This window comes from Lutra lutra, chromosome 3 (assembly GCF_902655055.1).
Source record: "Lutra lutra chromosome 3, mLutLut1.2, whole genome shotgun sequence".
In the NCBI taxonomy this organism is placed as follows: Eukaryota; Metazoa; Chordata; class Mammalia; order Carnivora; family Mustelidae; genus Lutra; species Lutra lutra.
Genome location: NC_062280.1, coordinates 435,237 through 459,887, shown reverse-complemented (window position 1 = coordinate 459,887; position 24,651 = coordinate 435,237). Strand labels below are relative to the sequence as shown.

Sequence of the window (24,651 nt, the reverse complement as noted above, 5' to 3'; positions counted from 1 at the left end):
ATGGACATCACAGATATATTCAGAATATTCCATCCCAAAGCAACAGAATACACATTCTTCTCTAGTGCACATGGAACATTCTCCAGAATAGATCATATCCTGGGTCAAAAATCAGGTCTCAACCGGTATCAAAAGATTGGGATCATTCCCTGCATATTTTCAGACCACAATGCTCTGAAGCTAGAACTCAACCACAAGAGGAAATTGGAAAGAACCCAAATACATGGAAACTAAACAGCATCCTTCTAAGGAATGAATGGGTCAACCAGGAAATTAAAAAAGAATTGAAAAAATTCATGGAAAGAAATGATAATGAAAACAGAATGGTTCAAAATCTGTGGGACACAGCAAAGGCAGTCCTGAGAGGAAAATATATAGTGATACAAGCATTTCTCAAGAAACCAGAAAGGTCTCAAATACACAACCTAACCCTACACCTACAGGAGCTGGAGATAGAACAACAAAGAAAGCCTAAACACAGCAGGAGAAGAGAAATCATAAAGATCAGAGCAGAAATCAATGAAATGGAAACAAACAAACAACAACAAAAAAAAACAATAGAACAAATCAATGAAAATAAGAGATGGTTCTTTGAAAGAATTAATAAGATTGATAAGCCCTGGCCAGACTTATCAAAAAGAAAAAAGAAAGGACCCAAATAAATAAAATCATGAATGAAAGAGGAGAGATCAAAACCAAGACCAAGGAAATACAAACAATTATAAGAACATACTATGAGCAACTCTACGCCAACAAATTTTGACAATCTGGGAGAAATGGATGCATTCCTAGAGACATATAAACTACCACAACTGAACCAGGAAGAAATAGAAAACCTGAACAGACCCATTAACGGTAAGGAGATTGAAACAGTCATCAAAAATCTCCAAACAAACAAAAGCCCAGGGCCAGATGGCTTCCCAGGGGAATTCTACCAAACATTTAAAGAATTAATTCCTATTCTCCTGAAACTGTTCCAAAAAATAGAAATGGAAGGAAAACTCCCAAATTCATTTTATGAGCCCAGCATCACCTTGATCCCAAAACCAGACAAGGATCCCATCAAAAATGGTAATTACAGACCCATAACCTTGATGAACACAGATGCGAAAATTCTCACCAAAATACTAGCCAATAGGATCCAACAGTACATTAAAAGGATTATTCACCATGACCAAGTGGGATTTATTCCAGGGCTGCAAGGTTGGTTCAACACCCGCAAATCAATCAATGTGATACAACACATTAATAAAAGAAAGAACAAGAACCATATGATACTCTCAATAGATGCTGAAAAAGCATTTGACAAAGTACAGCATCCCTTCCTGATCAAAACTCTTCAAAGTGTAGGGATAGAGGGCACATACCTCAATATCACCAAAGCCATCTATGAAAAACCCACCGCAAATATCATTCTCAATGGAGAAAAACCTGAAAGCATTTCCGTTAAGGTCAGGAACACAGCAAGGGTGTCCATTATCACCAATGCTATTCAACATAGTACTAGAAGTCCTAGCCTCAACAATCAAACAACAAAAAGAAACTAAAGGCATTCAAATTGGCAAAGAAGAAGTCAAACTGTCACTCTTTGCAGGTGATACGATACTATATGTGGAAAACCCAAAAGACTCCACTTCAAAACTGCTAGAACTTGTACAGGAATTCAGTAAAGTGTCAGGATATAAAATCAATGCACAGAAATCAGTTGCCTTTTTTTACAACAAAAACAAGACAGAAGAAAGAGAAATTAAGGAGTCAATCCCATTTACAATCGCACCCAAAACCATAAGATACCTAGGAATAAACCTAACCAAAGAGGCAAAGAATCTGTACTCGGAAAACTATAAAGTACTCATGAAAGAAATTGAGGAAGACACAAAGAAATGGAAAAAATGTTCCGCGCTCATGGATTGGAAGAACAAATACTGTGAAAACGTCTATGCTACCTAAAGCAATCTACATGTTTAATGCAATCCCTATCAAAATCCCATCAATTTTTTTCAAAGAAATGGAACAAAGAATCCTAAAATTTATATGGAACCAGAAAAGTCCTCCAATAGCCAAAGGAATATTGAAAAAAGAAAGCCAAAGTTGGTGGCATCACATTCCAGATTTCAAGCTCTATTGCAAAGCTGTCAGCATCAAGACAGGATGGTACCGATACAAAAACAGACACATAGGTCAATGGAACAGTATAGAGAGCTCAGAAATAGATCCTCAACTCTATGGTCAACTAATCTTCGACAAAGCAGGAAAGACTGTACAATGGAAAAAAGGCAGTCTCTTCAACAAATGGTGTTGGGAATATTGGACAACCACATGGAGAAAAATGAAACTGGACCATTTCCTTACACCACACATGAAAATAGACTCAAAATGGATGAAGGACATCAATGTGAGACAGGAATCCATCAGAATCCTTGAAGAGAACACAGGCAGCAACTCTTTGATCTCAGGAGCATCAACTTCTTCCTAGGAACATGGCCAAAGGCAAGGAAAGCAAGGGCAAAATGAACTATTGGGATTTCATCAAGATCAAAAGCTTCTGCACAGCAAAGGAAACAGTTAACAAAACCAAAAGACAACTGACAGAATGGGAGAAGATATTTGCAAACAACCTATCAGATAAAGGGCTAGTATTCAAAATCTATAAAAAGCTTAGCAAACTCAACACCCAAAGAACAAATAATCCAATCAAGAAATGTGCAGAGGACATGAACAGACATTCCTGCAAAGAAGACATCCAGATGGCCAACAGACACATGAAAAAGTGCTCCACATCACTCGGCATCAGGGAAATACAAATCAAAACCACAATGAGACACCACCTCACACCAGTCAAATGACTGAAGTTAACAAGTCAGGAGATGACAGATGCTGGCGAGGAGGCAGAGAAAGGGAACCCTCCTACACTGTTGGTGGAAATGCAAGCTAGTGCAACCACTCTGGAAAACAGCATGGAGGTTCCTCAAAAAGTTGAAAATAGAGCTACCCTATGACCCAGCAATTGCACTACTGGGTATTTACCCTAAAGATACAAACGTAGTGATCCGAAGGGGCACGTGCACCTGAATGTTTATAGCAGCAATGTCCATAATAGCCAAACTATGGAAAGAACCTAGATGTCCATCAACAGACGAATGGATAACGAAGAAGTGGTATATATATACAATGGAATACTATGCAGCCATCCAGAGAAATGAAATCTTGCCATTTGCGATGACGGGATGGAAGTAGAGGGTATTATGCTTAGCGAAATAAGTTAATCGAAGAAAGAGAACTATCATATGATCTCCCTGATATGAGGAAATGGATATCCAATGTGGGGGTTAGGGGTTAGGAAGAGAATAAATGAAATAAGATGGGATTGGGAGGGAGACAAACCGTAAGAGACTCTTAATCTCACAAAACAAACTGAGGGTTGCTGGGAGGAGGAGCGTCGGGTGAGGGTCATGGGGTTATGGATATTGTGGAGGGTAAGTGCAATGGTGAGTGCTGTGAAGTGCGGTAAACCTGGCGATTCACAGACCTGTACCCCTGGGGCTGATAATACATTATATGTTTATAAGAAAAATAATTAAAAAATTTTAAAAATTTCATCAGAAAAAAATATGCCTGATCTAGCCACTCTAGCTTTTGCCCTTAATAAAGATAAAAAATTAGGAAAAAAATGCACAATTGAAACCACAAATGAAAGAAAATCTTGAAAGAAAGAAAAAAGAAAACACAGAATGAGGGCATCAATTAAAAGAGAAACAAATGTGGTGAATATTAATTCAACTACATCAATAATCACTTTCAATGTCAATGGTCTAAATATACCAATTAGTAGACAGAAATTGTCAGAGTAAGAAAAAAAACAGAACCCACTTTTATGTTGTCTACAAGAAATTCACTTTAAATACAAAGACAGATTCAGAGTAAAATAAATGGAGAACGATATACCATGCTAACACTAATTTAAAAAAAAGGAAGTAGTTATATTAATTTCAGAAAGACAGACTTGGACACATGGAAAGTTGTTAGGAATAAGGAAAGACATTACATGATAAAGGAGTCAGTTCTCCAAGAAGACATAACAATTCTTAACATATATGCACCTAACAGAACAAAAACTGGTAGAACTGTAAGAAAAAATAGATGAAGCCACAATGATAGTTGGACACCTCATCACTATTCTATCAGAAATGGACATGCCCAGCAGGCAAAATATTAGTAAAGAGATAGTTGAAGTCAACAGTACCATCAAGCAACTGGATACAATTGGTAAGTCTACTTTATCCACAAGCTGCAGAAAACACCTTCTTCTCAAGCTCACATGGAATACTTACCCAGATAGGTCACACTGTTGGCTGTAAAAGACACCATAACAAATTTAAAAGTATATATATCATATCAAGTCTGCACCCAGACTGTAATAGAATTAAACTAGAAATCAATGACAGAAAGATCACCAGAAAATACTTGGAGATTAATCAACACTCTTCTAATTAACACATGAATCAAAGAAGAAATCTCAAGAAAAATTTTAAAACATTTTTTAACTAAATGAAGATGAAAAGACAACTTATCAAAATTGATGGGATGCAGCAAAAGCCATGGTCAAATGGGAATTTATAACATAAAATACATATATTTTAAAAATAAGAAAGCTCTAAAATAAATCATCTAACCTTCACCTTAGGTAACTAGAAAAAAAAAAAAGAGCAAATTCAGAGTAAACAAAAATTAGAGAAGAAACCAATGATATTGGGGTACCTGTGTAGCTCAGTTGGTTAAGTGTCCAACTCTTGATTTCTGCTCAGGTCATGATCTCGGGGTCTTGAGATTCAGCCCTGAGTTGGGCTCTGGGCTCAGGGAGTCTGCTTGAGATTCTCTCCCTCTGCCCCTCCTCCCCTCATGCATGTGCATGTCCTGTCTCTCTCTCTCTAAAAAAATAAATCTTTCATAAAAAGGAACTCAATGAGATTGAAAAATGGAAGTCAATAAAGAATATCAACAAAATTAAAAGCTGATTCTTTGAAAATGCTAATAAAATTTATAAACCTCTAGTCAAGCTTATGAAGAAAAAAAGCCGGACACAAAGGGCTCACATTAGAAATGAAAGTAGGGATATAACTACTAATTCCATTGATATTAAAAGGATAATATAATATTATGACCAACTCTATGCCCATAAACTTGATAACCTAGATAAAATGGACCAATTCTTAAGAGACAATCTGCCAAAACTCATACAAGGAGAAAAAGACAATCTGAATAGGCTTATCTCTATTAAGTAAATTGAACCAATAATTAATAACCTTCTAAAATAGAAAGCACCAGTGCCCACCAGATGGATTCACTGGTGAATTCTACTAAACATTTAAGGAAGAGATTATGTCAATTCTCTGCAATCTTTTTTAAAAGATAGAACTGAATCTACAAGGCCAGCACTACTCTAACACCACTGGTAAGGGAAATTTCTGTTTTAAGGTGGCTGAACAGTCCAGCAGGGGAATCCCAGTTCTGGCCCCAAGGCTACTCCATGTTTTCCCTACTGCCCTGCCCACAGCGGGAGCAAAACTGCCATATATATGGAAGTAAAAGTGTATAAACCACCACCTTTGTTTGTGATTCCGGCTCAGACCTTTGAAGAAAACTTTCCTTTGAGTGCCACCCCTGCCCACCCCCCCCCCACCGTGTTAAATAAACCTCCCATCCTCCAACATCTCCGAATGCTGCTTGATTCTTTCATTGGACCATCCAGTCCAGATTCCATAACACCATAACCAGACAATGATATTACAATAAAGCTATAGACCAATACTTATGAGAAAATAGGTGCAAAATCCTTAATATTAGCAAGTAACCCTAATAACGTGTAAAAATAATTATTCAAAGCTTTTGCAGTAGTCAAAAATCAATTAATGCCATATATCACATCAATAGGTTAAGAAGAAAAATAAGATCAAAGTAATAGATGCAGAAAAAGCATATGATGAAATCCAACAGCCTTTCTTGATAAAAACCCAGCACTAGGAAGACAGGGGAACCTTCCTCAACTTCATAAAGAATAACTATTTAAAAAAAAAAACTACTGCTAACATCATATTTAGTGGTGAAAAACTGTAAGATTTCCCACCAAGATCAGGAACAAAGCAAAGTCTCCTCTCACCACTCCTTTTCAACATCATACTAAAAGTCCTAACTAATACAGTAAGAAAAAGAAAAAAAAAGAAGAAGAAACACTGTTGTGGAAGGAAGAAACAAACTGTTTTTGCAGATGACATGATTGTAGAAAATCTGAAAGGACCAAAAAAAAAAAAAAAAGTTCTGGAACTGGTAACAAAGCAAGGTCGCAAGATACCGAGACTCAACAGTTTTCCTACATACCAGCAATAAACAAGTAGAATTTGAAATTAAAAGCAATACTGTTTAAATCAGCACTCCCCAAAATGAAATACTTAGGTATAAATCTAACAGAATATGTACAAATCTGTATAAAAAATGCAAAATTCTGATGACAGAAATCAAAGATCTAAGTAAATGGAAAGACATTTCATGTTCATAGATAGGGAAACTCAAAATTATCAAGGTATCAATTCTCATTTTGACCTTAATCAAAATCCCAGCAAGTCATCTTGTGAATGTCAATACAATATTGAAGGAATGGCACCATGCATCAAGATTTACTATAAAGCTACAGAAATGAAGAAAGTGTGTTACTATTGAAAGCCTAGAAAAACAGAACAATGGAAGAAAGCCCAAAACAGACCCACATAAATGCAGTCGACTTATCTTTGACAAAGGAGTATAGGAAATACAATGAAGAAAAGATGGTCTATTCAACAAATGGTGCTGGAACAAGTGGCTGTCCATACACACATACACACACACTCAAAAAAACTAGACACAGAATTTACCCCCTTCAGAAACTAAAATGGGGCACAGACCTAACTGCAAAATGCAAAACTAAAAAATTCTTAGAAGATAACATAGGAAAAATCTAAATGATCCTTGGGTTTGGCAGGGAATTATTAAGTTAATTTTTAGATACAACACCAATGGCATAATCTATGAACAAACTGTTAAGTGGACTTCATTAAAATTAAGTCACTAGTGTTGACGGCATTGTCAAGAGAAGATGAGACACAGACTAGGAGAAAATATTTGCAAAAGATACATCTCATGCAGGACTGTTATCTGAAATATACAAAGAACACTTATAATTCAATAATAAGTAAATAACCAACATGATTAAAAAATAGTCCAAAGACTGTAACAGATGACTTATCAAAAAAGACATACTGATGGCAAATAGGCATATGAAAAGATGTTCTGCATCATCTGTCATTAGGGAATTGCAAATGAAAATGCTAAAATACTGCTGCACACCTAATAAAAGAGTCAAAATCCAGCACACTGGCAACATGAAATACTGGAAAGGATATGGAACAAGAGGAAATCTCATTCATTGCTGTTGGAAATGCAAAATAATAGAGCCATATAGGAAGGCATTTTGTGACTTTTTTTTTATAAAGTTAAACATACTCCAACTATGCAAACATTCTCCTATTTTCCAAGAGTCGAAAATACATGTCCACACAAAAATCTGCACACATATGTTTATAGCAGTTTTATTCATAATTGCCAAACATGAAGGCAACCAAGATGTCCTTCAGTAGGTGAATGGATTAATAAACTGATAGAGCCAGCAATGGAATATCATTCAGCACAAAAAAGAGATGCATATCCAGCCATGAAAAGACATAGAGGAAATTTAAATGTGTATTACTAAGTGAAAGCAGTCAATCTGAAAGGGCTACATCCCACAGGATTCCAACTATAGGCAAGGTGGAAAAACCAAAAGTATGGAGACAGTAAAAATATCAGAGGTTCCCAGGGGTTTAAGAGGAAGAATTAAATGGGTGGAGCAAAGAGGATTTTCAGGGCAAGGAAACTATTCTATGTGATGCTATAATAGTAGATCTAGGCCATTGTAAGTTTGTCCAAAGACATGGAATGTGCAACACTGAGAGTGAACCCTAATGTAAACTACAGACTCTGCATAGTAAAGCTAGTAAAGATGAGTAGGTTCATCAATCGTAACAAATGTACCCTGTGGGGGGATGTTGATGGAGGAAGCTACACATGTATAGGGGCGAGAAGTATAAGGCAAATATTACACCTTCCACTCAATTTTGCTATGAACCCAGAACTGCTCTAAAAACATAAAGTCTATTTTTAAGAAAGAAAAGGGGAAAACCACCAGCATCTTCCATGGAGAAACCGAGCTCCGCACACTTGCAAATACAGAATGAACAAAAGCTAGCATATTCCAATAAGATGACTTGGAAACATCCAAATGTTTTCTTGGAGAATATATTAAAGAAACATTTGTTAATATGGTGTTTATATGTCCAGGAATGTGTGGTCTCAGTAGTATTATAAAAGATTTTCTGAAGGTAAACAGAAGGATGAGGGCAAGATGCAGAGAGTAAGGCACAGGAGAGGAGCAGCGTTGGAAAACTCTCACTCCACACTCCACCTCTACCCTCCTCATGTCCCTTTTTGTCTCATCAACATTTATTCATGTATTGGAAAAACCAAAGTAGCAAATACTTACTGAGTGCTTGTGTTTAGTGAATAACTAAAGATTGTTAAAGCCAGGAAGGAGAGCATGAAGTATAAATGGGACCAAGGTAAGAAGCAAGATTGATCACTATTGTTGCTCCATGTGGTATCAGATTAGGTCCTGACACTACATATCAAAGTCAAATTTCCCATCAGAATTTAGGCATTTTCCACTTAAAAACATGAATTGTACTGAGGCTTAACAAGGAAACAACTTAGAATCCTATGGTCTGGAACTGGTGATTTTGATGTTGTGATCCTTTTGAATAAGATAGGCTGTGAATTCCTAAGATACTCAGTCCATCAAAAATCTAAATTAAGCTTTCAAATCTACAAAGTCAGGTCAGGGTAAAATCTTTCACATTAAAAAGGAAAATTCTGTCTCATAAAAGTGATATTTAACCTAGATACACCAATATAAGGCTCTTTAATGTGGGTAAGAATTTATAGAACTCTAGATACATAAATATGGAAAGAAACTAAGAAGTGGAGCATATCCAACATTACTCCCAATGCAGGAATTCTTTCTACAGCATTTCAAAGTTTACATAGCCTCTGCGTAATACATGCAGTGACAAGGAGCTCACTCCTTTTATAGAAAGTTTAATATATTCATCTTTGGTCACCTCTGACAACAAACATTTCCTGTGAATTCAATATCTGCCAGACACAACTCTAGGCACCCAGGCTACAGGCATGTGTAATAAATGTATTCCTTCAGGTAAATTTAATTCCATCTCCTTTTAACTTCCATCTACTGGTCTTTATTCCTATAGTACTGCACAGAAGTTCTAAGTGTTCCCTTTATCCAGGTAACCATTCCTGGGTTGAGCTGTTGTTCATATGATTGCTTTGCAGAATGTACTTAATCTGGATGGCTTCCATCTGCTGCTCTTACCAAGTAATATCCTGAACTAACAACAGTATTTCAGACATAGCACAAGCATTTCGGCACAAGGTAGAATTGATATTTTCTTCATGTGGAATATGGTGAAATCAACATAGTTACAGTTTTTAAAAAAAATAGTTAAAGAATTTGGTTAGCAGTTTGATGCATTCTAGTGATAGCAAATTAACATGTTTAAATATCATAAGGCATTATCCTAATAGTAAAGCAAATTGAAGGTTAAAAAGGTTAAAAAAGTGTTTTAAAGGTCAAAAGCACTGTGTAACTATAAGGCATTGGTTATTATGAGATTCCACTGTATGGCTTTATAATATAAGGACTGGACGAGAACATGGCAACATACAAGTACTACAGATGTACATGTAGGCATATTTCCCACGCAGGTGACATCTGGGCCCATTTGAGTATTAACAGTCTCACAGGAATGGTTGTTCAGAGAGAAGAATGAAGGCAAATTACATTTTTAAGATTAGTTTGCCTACTCTGCTAAGGTAAATAAATCACTGCTTTCTAAAAGTTGAACTGGTATATAAACAAAGCTTTGACTACAATTTCTTTCAGTTTTTGTGGATTTGTTGTTCTGAATAATAAAAATATGCACTTTGGCATGTTATTCTTTACCCAAACACTCTGTGAGATCCTGGACTTCAGGAAGACTCTGTAAAGAATTCTCAGTTTTAATTGAACAGGGATTCTCTTGAGGCCCTTGAAGAATTACTGGATGGGGAACATTTTCTTAAGTGAGAATTCTACTCCACAAGAGACAAGAAACATAATATTCTAATCAGAGAGTAGAGAATCTCAACAAATGCTCATATTTCTCCCACTTGCAATTTTCCCCCAAAGTATCTTGGAACTTGTTAAAAGTTGGAGTTCAGAGGCAGCAAGAGAGCCAGTTGGCTGATCACGTAAGAGCAGACTTTGTTAACTGCTGAGAAAGAGGGTGGTTCACCCATGAGAGTCCAAAATGATATATGTTGAGAATTTGTCAATATTTTCAAAGGCCAAGAAGAAAACATGTGTCAAACAGAATTTCAAGCATAAACAAGTGGGAATTTATATTCAAACCTATGAGAAATAGTTCTCAAACATAAGAATGCTATATTAGAACAAATATTTATCCTAAGTATTGACCTTCATAGATCACATTTATCAAGACACTTTATTTTTTCTTCGGACATATAAAATAAAATAAGAGAACAACTTGGTTAGTGAGCAGATAGTTTTTGATGATCTTGAAAGCAGTAGTGCTAAATAATACCAAAAAATAACCAATTAATTATGCTTTGCTTTAGAAAATGAAGAGCGGCATGTCTGGAGTTCTAGATAGCCTCAGTACTTCAAATTATGTAATGCAGACACACTCTGAAGCTCTTTGCACAACTAGACAACATCCTCTGCTCATTGCTTGCCTGGCATTGCTGATCTTCCTAACCTCCTATACTCTTTCCAGGGTTAGCTTTCACAAAGCATGAACTTTCTGGCATTCTTTAATATTATTCTAGTATTATTCTACTCCGGTAAGAATTTATGGTATTTTAACTTTATAAAGATAAAAAGGAATTAAGAAAGGGTTCTTTTGCTGACTTCCCATCCCACTTATTAAATTCTTGCTCTACCAGGGACGGCTCCCTGCTCAGAGGATGCTCTACTTACTCCCAAGCAACAGCAAAGCAACAACCCATCTGCGCTGGGCTGAACTCCTATAATTTATTAATGCACTTTTATATTTTATCAAGAATAGTAAACAATTACATCCAGAATTGTCTGAAATGGGTGTGAGTCTGTTAAAATAATTTTTTTTAATTTGATAAGTAACTTTGTTAAAACAATTAGCATATATCCACTGACAGGTATTTTGTTTGCCTTTATGTTCTCATATTTTCTGGACTAATTCTCTCTTCCACATGCAAAGCTAAAAACAGTATTTAGATTCCACTCTTTCAAATGCTGATAATGTCTTACTAAATCTAACCCAAGTCTCTTAAGGGATTTGAAGATTTTATCAAGTGACAACATAGCTTTTCATCAGACATTCTGTTAAAACTTTAGTTCACACTCTGCACCCAATAAACCAGATTTGGGTAATTTAAGATCCATAATTGGGTCCTGCCATGGAAAAGGAAAAAAAGCTTAAACCATCCAAAAGAGGCAAATCTCATTGTTTAGTTCATTCAGTCTACAGATGTGCATCAAGAGCTGCTCTCTGCCAGGTATTGGTCTAGATGCTGCAAATACGAAAAGAATGAGAGGCACTCTATATTTGAAAAAGAATTATTGTCACTTTACAATTATATTTACATATTCCTGTTGAAGCCAGAGCTTCTGAAGTATCTCAGAAAAGACAAAGGAGCCTCAAAGAAGATAATGACTGCCATTAGAGGTGCACAAAATTCAACAAGTTGCCAGCTTGAAGGTTTTAACCTAGGGTTTAATCTTCATTTGATAATTTGCTTAAATAAATAAGAATTACACAAATATTTCCCCCAATTTTTCATGTTTTTCCATATTTAATATATTTGCTTCACAAGTTGAATTCATGTATATTAAAAACTACACGAAAAATATATAATCTCATATGTAGAATCTAAAAAAACTGAACTCCTAGAACCAGAGAAAATGATGGTTTCCAGGGGGATGGGAGTGGAAGGGAGAAAATGGGGAGATGTTAATCAAAGTGTAAAAACTTTCTGTTATAAGAGGGACAGGTTCTGAGGATCTAATGTACAGGATGGTAAAACCAATGAATATTGTATTACATACTTGAAATATGCTAACAGAGATCTTAAAGGTTACTACACACAGAGTGACCATGTGAGGGGATAGATGTGTTTGACTGTAGTAATCATTTTGCAATGTATATCAAATCTTCACATTGCACACTTCAAATATCACAGGTGTTTTCTTTTTATCATCAATTATACCTCTGTGCAGCTGGGTGGGTAGGAATCTACATTCATCCCAAACAAATGAAAGAATCAGTAAGAAAGAACATATTCTTTTTCTTTTCTTAAAATGCCCACTTATATTTTGTATCTTATATAGATTTCAGGCTTTTTTGGTATATAATTTTGGTCCATTGATCTGCCATTTTGGTGACACATTATTCTAAGAATGAGGACTTCGTAAAGCATTTTAATTTATGGTTGCATTTGTTATCTATTGTTACGTTATCCAACAACCATCCACAATGCAATGGCTTGAAACATCCCTTCTAAGTAGGGATCCTGAATATAGTTAAGCCTTAATGCCCTAAGACATTTATTAACAAATTAACTATGTGCCATTTGGGAGAATTGAGAAAACAGTCACTCAAATATTTTTTCTATACGGCTTAATTTTCTTATGCAAACCCCACTGAGAAGATACAGCTTCAAAACAATAAACATGTATTTAGCTCATACATCTGCAGCTTGTAATTTAGACTGGGCTAAGCTGGGCAGTTTTTCTAGCTTTATTCTGATTACATCTTGTTTTTTCTGGGACAGTGAACTAGCTATGGCACAATTCCCTTTGATAGAGATTGTTCCAAAATTTTCTGAAAAATTGGCTTTCTATATTACAAATCAACAATGTCTATTCAACAGTGAAAAAATCACCCAAATTCTATCAGCCATCTGGATTTTTTCCACTTTAATCTCCAAGTGATGCGCTATGAAACACGATAAAGGCCTGAGGCCGTCCGTCCCAGCACTGCACACCAGGTATTGCTTGGTCACAAGCTACAGAAGAATGACCTCTTGAGAAATGCTCGTAAGAAAATCGTATGCGACAAAATGGAAGACAGGAGCAAGGCGTCTGTGGGATACTATCTTCCTTCCTCTTTAGGTAAAATCTTTATAACCCTGAAAACGGGAGAAGATTTGGGTGATACTTGGGCATAATTACTGCTTCTTCATTGGTTAAATTTCCAATTTTCTGTGTTCACAGGTGAGCAATTCTACCAGGTTTCAACTCATCCAAATAAAGGAGATAAAACGCGTTTTCTTCCTGCTCTGTGACCTCCGGTGAGTAAGAGCACGAGCGCGCCGGGCCTGTTTAACACGAGGACGTTCGGGCACATCGGTCGTCTACGTGCAGGCTCCAGGCGATGAGCTTCGAAGCGTCACAAATACGCAGACGGACGCTGCCACCGCCGTCAGTCACACGAACGACCACAGCGCACAGTTCGTATGAAAACTCTGAGCACACGGCACACGCGACGGCCCTTCCAGTGGTCGATGCGTGAGCCCTGCTCTTCGGGTTCCGCAGCTCCGAGACGGTAGCGGCGGCCGCATCACGGTGCCGTGACAAACTCCGAGGTTCACGGACGAGTCGTGGCTCCCGTGAAAGTCAGAAGGGAAAGGGCGTGACCGGGCGCGAGACGACAGCGGCCTCGAGAACTGCCGGGCACAGAGCCGTTTCCCGCCAAGAGTAACGAACTTTTCCCCACAGAGTCCCACGAAGCTGTTCGGATTTCCGGAAAAGTGCTGCTGAATCAAGCCGCCATGTCTGCTTTCCGAGATGCTCTACAGCTTCCGGACGATGGTCTGTCACTTCTGAGGACCCGATTTCTCTTACCTTGTTGCGACCACACAACCGCAGAGGCCGCATCTTACCTTCATGTCAGGAAACAGCACATTGTCCGCAGGGGCCTGTTCAGCGCTTCCTCACACACAAGGGTCTGCGCGGCGGTGGCAGTGCACGGACCACCGCGTTCCGGCCCCTCGCCCCAACCAGGTTCGGACGCCGCACCCCAACGTCCGCGGCGGTTGGGGGGCCGGGGCCGTCAGCAGCAGACCAGGCTGCGGGGCAGCGTCCTCAGGTGGGGCCGGTGCGCCGCCGGCTCACTGCCTGGCTGCGTGGGGAGACGAGACGCGCCGTCCGCAACCCGGAACACGGTCCAAGGCGTCTGCGCGGGAGGCTGACCTGACGTCGAACTTCAGGCTCCGCAGTCGTATGACTCACAGTCCTGCTCTGGTGACCGCTCGTCGCCCATGCTTCGCGGCAGCGGCCGGGACTCCGGGATGGCAGCGAGGGACCCACTGCTCCCGAGAGCTGCTGCCCGCACTTACCACAGAGCCGCGACCGCGGGTCACCTGAAAGCAGGGCCCGTCTCCATCCGCGCAGCCCAGGAGCGAGTTCCGGAGCCTATCGCCAGCGGCGAGCGACCGCCTGGGACACACGGCGCGGCCCGGCGTGCCGGACAGCGGGTCGGAGCAGCCGCAGCCGGGACCGCGGCTTCTAGGCCCTCCCGGCCTCCCCGTGCTGCCCCTGAGCCCGCACACAGGAGCGACGGCGTCACCGCCCGCACAGCCGGCCTCTGCCGCTCCTTCAGGCCGCGCCGGCGTCAGCACAAGCTCCGTCTCAGGCGACAGGAGCGGGACGCCCTGAGGAGCGACGGCAACAACCGCCACACGCCGCCCGCGCCGCCACAGCACGCACAGCCACGCACGGGGCTCCCGGGCCGCCCAGCCGCGCCGACGCCTCCGAGTGCGAGGCTTTGTAGTCCCGCGGAGGAAGCAGCAGGAGCTCCCTCGGGAGGCCCCGGACCCGCCCGCCGGGTGAAGCCGTCCCCGCGAGAGCGGCGTTGCGGCCTCATGTGCCTGGCGGGGCCTGGGGAGGCTTCTGCGGGCAGCTCTGGTCCTGTCGCCGCTGCGAAGCCGGCTGCTCTGGGTCACGGCCTCCGGGAACGGCGGCCTCGAGCAGAGCTGCCGCCGCCAGATCCACCCCTGCCGCGGGCCGCGTGGCCCCGGAACCTTCTCCATGTGGCCGGGGCGGCCTGCAGGGAGCGCCCACCAGCCTCCCCAGAGCGGTCTCCCTTCAGCCCGACTCCGGGGTGCCCCATGGGGCCCTGCCCCCTCCGGCAAGACGAGGGCTCGCTCGGTGGCTCAGGTGGGGCAGGCTGTCGCAGACCGCAGCCCTGGGCACTACTTCGCAGAGATCCTGAAGACATTGAAAAGGAACAGCGGGCCTGGGCCGAGGAGGCTGTGGGCAAGGAGCAGCTTCCGGTGAGCTCCCGCTCCACTTCCGCCTTGCAGCTCCACGGAGGCTACCGCCGCCTGCAGGCGGAAGTTACAGGCGCGCTCTGCGCTTGCTCCGACGTTCCCGCCCGCAGCCCGGTGCCACGACCCCCGCGTGGTCTGCAGCCCCCACTGCTGCGGCCCGCCCGTGGGTAGGAACCCCGCCAAGCGGGTGCAGGCGCTTCTGCACACTCAAGAACAGAAAATGGAAGTAAGATATGCAGAAAGTAAAGTTTCAGAAGAGGGATTTTTAGACATCTGTGCAAACACATTTGAAAACCTAAATTACAAGTCTAATTTCCTAGATAAATACAGAATTTGAGCAAGAAACCTGTAATTAAATTAGGCACTCCTTTTAAGAAATTAGAGTTTTCTTAATGGAAATCTATGGAATTTTAAAAAAATGACTAAAAAATAGAGGAATAAAAAGATGACAAATTACGTAGAATTTGCTTATGATATGCTACTTCAGAATTTATTTTTATTATTCCTTTACCTTGGGAAATAAAAAATATATAAATGTATAAATGAAAAAGCCCCTCCCCCAAAGTGATATATTTTTAATGTAACTTCCCTGCCTAATATAATCTCTCTTCTGGTATTAAAAAGGTTAGTATAAAATATATTATTCATAATCAAATAAGGTCCTTTATGGAAAATAAGCTATTTCTCCTATACATTATTGCTTAAAATAATCTCCCTTGGACTTTATTCTCTCACTACTTAAATAAGCTTGCAGGTGTATTTTTTTTTTAAATTCTTTTTATCCTAATATGCCAGAGTGATGTTTTAAGTATGTTTTTCAACTAGGGACGCCCCGGTGGCCTAGTCGGTTAAATGTCCCACTTTGGGTTCCCCACCTCAGGGTCCTGGGATCAAGCCCCACTGGCCAACTCCCTGCTCAGCAGAAAGTCTCTTTGTCTCTGTCTTCATCTGCCCCTCTTCCTGCTTGTGCACTCTATTTCTCTCTCCGGAATAAATACATAAATCTTTTTTTAAAAAGTTTTTCAACAAGTATAGCTTGTGACATATCAAAGTAAAGCCCTTACCAATCATAGCAGATAATGGCTATTTACAAAGAATATGATTGTACTGGCCTATCCTGTCTCATTATCAATCCAGCCTCTATACAGGGTAACCACACCTCTCTGTTTATGCAAACGGTTTTAATTTATAACTGCTCTCCTGGCGTAATTTATAGTGTTTACCTTCATTCTCAGAAGTGTCCTAGCTTAAATGGTAAATTATATTGTCTCCTTGACTTATATATACACAGACATAAATGATTCCTCTGAATATCAACTACCACAGCAGTACTTTCATTGAGAACTAGATGGCAAATATTTCCCTGTAAGCCTCCTACTACATGCCAGTGATCAAAATTTCTATTTTCATAAACACAAGTAGTCCTAATATGTATTCTTGCCCTTCCATTATTCCATCTCTGTAATAGGAGCACTTGCATGCAGGGCCTGCAGAAATCTTGGAATACTGTATTTGAGTAACGATGTAATTAAAGCCTTCTCTTCCAGACCAAAAGTGTGAAGACATAACTTGCTTGGGGAATTCTAAGGACAGACATCAACCAGTCATATATCCTTCCTGTGAAAGGAACTTCTGCTTGTGAGTAGGCAAGCCTCTCCGTGAGCCCAGCAGATTGTGTGATCTGTAAAACAGACCACCCCCCAGACGGCTTAAAGTAGATGGAGATAGGAGGAGGGAGTTGGGGGAAATTGGAAGGGGAGGTGAACAATGAGAGACTATGGACTCTGAAAAACAATCTGAAGGGTTTGAAGAGGTGGGGGGTGGGAGGTTGGGGGAACCAGGTGGTGGGTATTAGAGAGGGCACAGATTGCATGGAGCACTGGGTGTGGTACAAAAACAATGAATACTGTTATGCTGAAAATAAATTTAAAAAATGATTTAAAAAAAAAAAAGTAGATGGAGAGCCCAGAGAAGGCATCCCTGAAGAGGCAAAATTTGAGCCAGTTTTCCAAGTGTAGAGGATGTATACAGTGATTGCAGGGGAGTTGGCCAGGAGCAAGGCTGGCTTCCTCCCAAGAGGCCTCAGAGGGTAATAATGTTCATTACCTGGGTGGGCTCACTGTGGCCTGTGAATTGGCCTGCAGCTTTACTGTCTAGTAACTTGATTTTGTCAGCATTCCCAAAGCAAATCCACTTCACAAGAACAAGATCACATTACCCAAGCTCCTGAGATACATAGATGAAACCAGAATGTGACTTAATTTACATTGTGAAATAATTGTTATAGAGAAGAAAATTTTGAAACTCATATGAGCAACACATTTTGTCCTTGTAGGCACATACAGAAAGACAATAATAAGAATGCTGTTCAATAAATGTGGAATTAAAACAAAGAAGTTAGATGATTCCAATTTTTAATGGCATTAGGCTCAGGCAACTGATTAATTCATCTTAAAACAGGGATAGGCTTGCCAAAGGAGTCAGGAGTCAGTATATTCAAAGTCTGTTGGCTGAGTGACCTTTTCTCCTGGGTAATGCTTGGATAAAAATTGCCAAATCTGCCTTCATGACTTCCTTTTTCAAAGGTACCCATGACTAACCAACTTGCATCAAATCGACTTTCTTTCTTTAGATATCTTAATACTCTATATCAAGTTTCACTCATTTATATAGCCTGTAAAGTTTTGTTTCTTTGTGATGAGTTAATATCATATTTTAAATTGCATAAATTGTAACAGACATAAATATCTTTTAAAAGGGGGAAACTTTCAACCCCTTCAAATTTCCACTACCCTTCTCAGATATGCACACACATACAGATATAGGTGTATAAAAATTTCTACATTGGTTTCTTTCCTTAAATTAAATCTTAATCCCAATTCTCATCCATTTAGGCTGGCAAGATACTTCGTTCTGGGTAACAGGGTTTGCCTATCCCATTCCCATCCCAGGACTCTTGACACCTCTCGTTGCTGCTGCCTTAATGATTTCCTGTGGAAGCCCCTCTTTAAAAAGTGTCACATCTTCAGGGTTCTGAAAGGAAGTTAATTGTGAAATCTCACACCATTGCAAGTCTCTTTCAACCAGAATTTTCAGTTCACCACTCTACCTCTTTTCCCTCTCCAATACCATCTTGATTTCTCCCACTTACTTCTTCACCTAGCTTGGATTCCATGATTCATCATTTTAGCTGTTCTTCACATATCCTTGGGGTTTTCATCTCCCCTATCCATTCCATCTCACCTGGGGAAACCTCTATCTGTGAAAGCCACCCATTCACCCATTCAGGCAGTTAGTTGCTGGCCATAGCTTCAGAGCCACCCCCAAGGGTTAACAGAACAGGAAAGGTCTAGCCAAGAACTGGACTGTGAGGACTTCCAAGAGCTAAGCATGTGAACAAAAAGTGCAGCTTGCCCTCAAATAACTTTAAGGGCACAGCATGAGTATTGGACACTCATAAATATACAATACATAATAAATATAATTATAACAGAATGCATCATGGGTATGCATGGCTTTATGCACAGAAGCCAAATTATAATATAATCACCAGCTGTCAATCAAAAATGTCAATCAAAGCCGATTACAGATGCAGATAGTAAGCTTAAAAGATGCAACTAGAGCTTCTTGGTGCCACAGCCACTCTTGTTCCAATAATGGCCTGCTTTTTTTTTTTTTTTTTTTTTTTTGGGACAATGTACTATGCTTATCTACTCAATAAACTCTACCTCCCCATTCTGACCTCAGGTCTCCAGTTCTTTGGTGCATCTGAAACAAGAACCAAGTGACCCAGTTAACAATTCTACCCCTGAACCTAGGTAACTGAGTCCACCTAAAGAAAAACAAGCTTATACTGGCCTACTTAATTTATGACCACAAATCTCAAACGGCCTGCTAGTACTGTCTAGTGATTATACATTTCTTTAGTTAATTCACATTTAATTCCTCCAAAATAATTATTTCACCCTTTTTTTTCCTCTCAGTTTCAAAACCCTATTATTACTACATAACTTACTCTTAGCTTATCACCTTGCTTTCATCTTCACTTGGAAAACATAAAAATTTCATGGAGAAATTTCATTCCTCCACCATTAAATCTACCAATTTATAGGTCCCTAATCCCGAATTATACTTTCCATTTTATTGAAATGATAAAAAGCCTTTATCCCTAAGTGACAATAGGCCACCTGAATATTTGTTCTCATTTCTCTTACCATTGCAAATACCTCTTCTTATCATCTTCCTCTCTCTTTCATCATCATGTTTTCCTCCCTGTGGATCATTTCCATCAACAAAAAACATGCCCCATTTATTTGTTTCCATTTTCAGGAAAAAATAAGCAAGCAAAAAATGTGTAAGTATTACTTGTATACATTTTCACTTCCTTTCTTAGCTGCACTCTTCACCAAAATAGTCCATTCACATTCAAAGTTCCACACATACTCAACAGATCTCCTCTTTCTCAGTACCATTTCACCATTGATAAGCCCCTTCTTGCAATTCTCTCTCTCATGTATTTTCAGGACATTTTCTCACTAGCCAATGGTCTACACCAATCACTTCCCTTGTCAGCTTTCTTTGCTAAATCTTTGTTTTCCTAACCCCTACATGTTGGAATGCTCCAGAACTTACTCCCCACACCTCTTCTTTTCTCCTTTTAAAATTACATTCTGGGCAATCTCATCAATCCCCCCTATGAGTCCTACATTTTTATATCAAGCCCAGCCTTGCTACTGGATTCCAGACTCAGCTATCCAGTTTCAAATTCAGCATATCCACTTGGATATCCATAGGAATCTGAAATAAATATCTAAAACTGAATTTTTTATATATATGTCCCTTAACATATATATGTCATTAACATAACATATAAGGGACCCTATCTCATCTTATTAAATGGTAATAATATTTGCCCAGATTTTAGTCTAAAACTTTATAATCCTCCTTGATTCTTCTTTCTCATACCAACATGTAATCTGAAACCAAGTCCTATCAGTTCTATTTCAAAACATCTACTGAATGAAAGAAACTACCACACTCTCAAATATCCCCATAGTTTAAGAACAACCATCTCTTACCTAATTATCATAAGAAGCTTATGTTTGTTTGTTCCCACTTCAAGGCCAATTGCAGTTGATAGTCCTTTTCAAGGATGTTCTTTCCTCCCTTATGTTGGCAAAGCTCATTCCCTCATTTCACTTGACTTGTTAGTCTTATTTCACCTGCTCAGACAGACCTTCCCCTGACCTTCAATAGCAGGTGTAGCCTCATCTATAACCTTTGTATTCTAGCTTATTCCCAAAGAAAGATACAATAATTCTTCTCATGGAATATGCCCTCTGTATATAAATTTGACACTTTTCCCATCAAAGGGTAAAAGCTCTATCTCTTTCCTATAAATCTGGACTGGACTTAGGACTTCCTTTGACCAATGATATGGTAGAAGTTATACTGTATGCTTCAGTTCTAGGTCTTGGGAGCTTCTCTGCTGGCTTTCTTGGAAGCCAGTCACCATGAAAGAAGCTCAGGATATAGTACTGAAGGATGAAAAACCACATGGAGAGGCCATATGGAGAACGGAGTTACCCTAGCCAGCAGTCAATGCCAAGCTCCCAGATTGTGCACACGTGCGCACGTGCGCGCGCGCGCGTGTGTGTGTGTGTGTGTGGCCTCTTGGACAGTCTGGTCCCAGAGTTTTCTGGATGAGTATAGGCACATAAATGATTCCAGACATCTTAACGGATTTTTTCATGATTCTAGATCACACATAAAATATAAACAATTAGCTGCTCTTTTCATGAATAACTAAAATAATTTCAAAAGAGCCTTTGTTGAGGAGTTTAGATCTTTTTACTTACAGAGAGCATATTGTGGGAGTAATAATTTTTTTTTCCTTTAGTTGACAAAACACAGTACAGTCAAAGCTGTCGATCATTTCATTATCTTAGCATCAAGTGAGATAGAAAAGATTTTGACAAATATAATAAAGAGAAAAGTATTCAAAATATAAAGTGATGATAGAGCAAATGAAAAAGAAAAAGACAAGATTTTAACTTTATTTCACATTATTTGAAATGAGATTTAAATTTATAAACTAAAAACCCCACAATTATATTTTTCCAAAAAAGTGACTGTCTATATGTTTATGACAACCTATTTGAATTTTGACAGTTAATTTCTTTTCAAACATATGTTAAGCCATAACTATTGTCAATTCTAGAATTTAAAAAATCCTTATAGCTGACAAAACCATCTCAATTAGTAAAATAGTTTGCCTATGTATTCCATCAAAATCTCACTTCACTATTCAACTTATTTTAGAACTGTAATTATAAGTTAACACTATAATTTCATGAATCCATTCATCTTATGAACATCTCCATAAGATTTTTTATTAAAATATTTCCTTGAACTTTTTTTCAGTGCATACTTTGAGGTAAGACTTTGTCCCTTGCTATTTATTTAGTATGAAATATTTCCTAGCATGTTGACTGTGCAAATTGGATTTCCCAGAAAGCGGACTCTGAGACAAACTTTAGTATGCAAAATGCTTAATAAGAAGTTTGCTTGGAACCAACATTTGTGTAGAGGTGGGAGGGACATAGCAGGGTGAGGCAGAGGAAGAAGTTGAGTTGTAGTGCAGTTCCAACAGCCTCAGCTGGAATGGCAGTTCTTAAATGATAAAGAACTTTCAAAAGTGTATTGTGTTGGGCCAGAATGAAAGATCTTTATATTCATGCAGCAGTTTATCATCATACGTGAACCACAACAGTCATGGACCCATTCTTACACCTCCTTTGGTATAAAAATGGGTCCTGTGGATGGACACAATGTTATTGGGATCCTTGATGGTGGGCCCAACACTATGTAACCCTAACTCAGATAGTAGTGCTGGCTGAAATCTTACAGGTAGGAAATGCAAACCCTTCCCTGAAGTGTCTTATCAGAGCTAATCACTGGCATTTTGGGGGAAGAAAGGATCCAATGTTACTTACTGGCCACCAACTAGCCAGTTAGTCTCCTAAGTCCTCTCCTAAGGAGAGGAGACTAACTTGCCATATCCAGAGACTTAGTTTTGGCATTTGTCATCAATAGGGGAGATACTCTGTAGCAGCAGAAGGTAGAGCAGTCCCAGGAAGTCGGAGCCCATGCTGCTGGATTCATGCATAGCCTCCACTCTTCACTTCAGTCATGTGCTCCTTATGCCAGCATGGGAATGGCTGGTGACACATTCTGTCTCATGGCCAAGTGTTTTTATCTACTTTGTTCTGCAGTGCCTCTAACACTATAGGTGCTCTGATTGGCATTAACATTTGATATGAAGATTTTCAAACTTCATACCTACTTCCATGTGCACAACAAATGCCTCTTCACCAATTCTTCAATTTTCTAATTGTTCTCCTTCTGTGCCCCTGAAGAGCTAGCCATGCCATTTGTCACTGGCTATACCCATACATACACAAACTCCTACAGATTACACACATACAGATATATAGAAGAGTATGTATATGAGTCTGTACATGTCTAACCTCAGGCCACTTTTCTTTCCACACATATTGGATGACCAGGCGCATCATCCAAACCTCTTTTCCCTACGCACTCTCAAGACTACCCCTCATTAGGGCTACAGTACAGTTGCTCTCTAGTTGCAGCCTAATACCCATATCCTGTTCTAGTAGCTCTGACACAGAATGTGCCTGAAATGGCTCCAGTGATCTCTGTCTCCTGATAGTCACACTCTTGTATAATTCCCTACCCTTGGTACGCTCTTGAGTGCAAGCATGAACTATTACTTCTAATCGATAGATATGACAAAGACAATAAAAAGACAGGACACCTCTATAATTGGGATATGTAAGAGAATAACTTCTGTATTGCTGTCAGACTCTCTTTTTCTGGCTTTAATTGAAGGAAATTGCCATGTTCCAATGGCAAGGAATTAATGGTAGCCTCCAGCTAGCTAAAAGCAGAAGCCCTGATTCCAAAAACCATCAAAATATGAAATCCCACTGAAAACTTTCAGAGCCTTCAGAAGAGATTGTCCTGGGCAATTTTTTGTAGTCTCATGAAAGACTATGAAGGGGAAGACTCAGTTAAACATGCCCAGATTCCTAAACCACACAAATTATGAGGTAATAAATGTATATTATTTTAGCAGCTTAATTTTGGAGTGACTTATTATGCAACAATAGATTACTAATATACATTCCATGAACTAAATAAAGAGGCTGTCTTAAAAACAACTTAAAAGCAAAAATTAAACTTATATATGAGAGTATAAAATATAGTAGAGGGCTTCAGTTACAATTCGGGTTTTTGTCTCTAAATTTGCTAGGAAATAGGGAGCCAGTGAAGATTTTATTACCCAGGAAGTAGAGGGGATTTTTTCCCAGTGATTTAAAATTTGGGGTGGGGTGGAGCTATGGCATATTGAAAGGATAAAGGTGAAAACAGAATGGCATCATGCTTGTAGAGACAAGAGAAAATGAGGGTTTGAGCCAACATATAGATAAGAATGTAAAGACAAAAGTTAAATGAAAAAGATTGTCTCAGTATTCAATTGACAGGATTAAATGTGGGAGATGAAGGAGGTAGAATAGTTTACAATTTAAGACATGGATGACTGGAAAATTGCTGGCCTTCTAACAGAATGAAGAAAGCAGGAAGAGTTGTTGGCTTAAAATCTTAAATATTTCTTGATTTTAAAGAATAGAATATAGAAGATTTTTTCTTAAAAAAAACCCATTTTAAAAAAAACCCAATTAGAAATGTGTATATGGACCTTAAAAGATACTTAATTAGGAGATATCAATATTGCAAAACTAGTTTAAAGGAGAATCTAGAGAAAGAAGAGATTTGGTTAAAGAAAGGACTTTGGAGAATTAATCTACATGAAAAAACAAAAGATAAGATGTGAAAAGGGGATAATCAAAGACAACAGGCAGGAAGGCTAAGGTGGAAAGGAGAGTCAAGAAGGTGGAGCTAAAGGTTAGATGGACTGAAAAAAGCTAATTTACCCTGGAATTTAAGAAATCACAAAATAATTAATTTCCAAAGAGCAGTAAAGAAGGTAAATGAATTACAAGAGGTCAGGGGTGAGTGGGAGGTAAGAAGTTGTGGCAGCAAATTTCTTTCTAACGG

At 39.3% G+C, this 24,651-nt stretch overlaps 1 long non-coding RNA gene across 1 annotated transcript in view; it reads right to left on the bottom strand.

The window, feature by feature from the left end:
* LOC125095725 (uncharacterized) overlaps window positions 1–13,499 on the bottom strand; it is a 118,845-nt gene extending 105,346 nt beyond the window's left edge. Inside the window, exon 1 of the long non-coding RNA XR_007125931.1 lies at window positions 13,398–13,499. This is a non-coding gene — a long non-coding RNA (uncharacterized LOC125095725). The remainder of the gene's footprint in view (window positions 1–13,397) is intronic.
* Window positions 13,500–24,651: the final 11,152 nt, after the last annotated feature.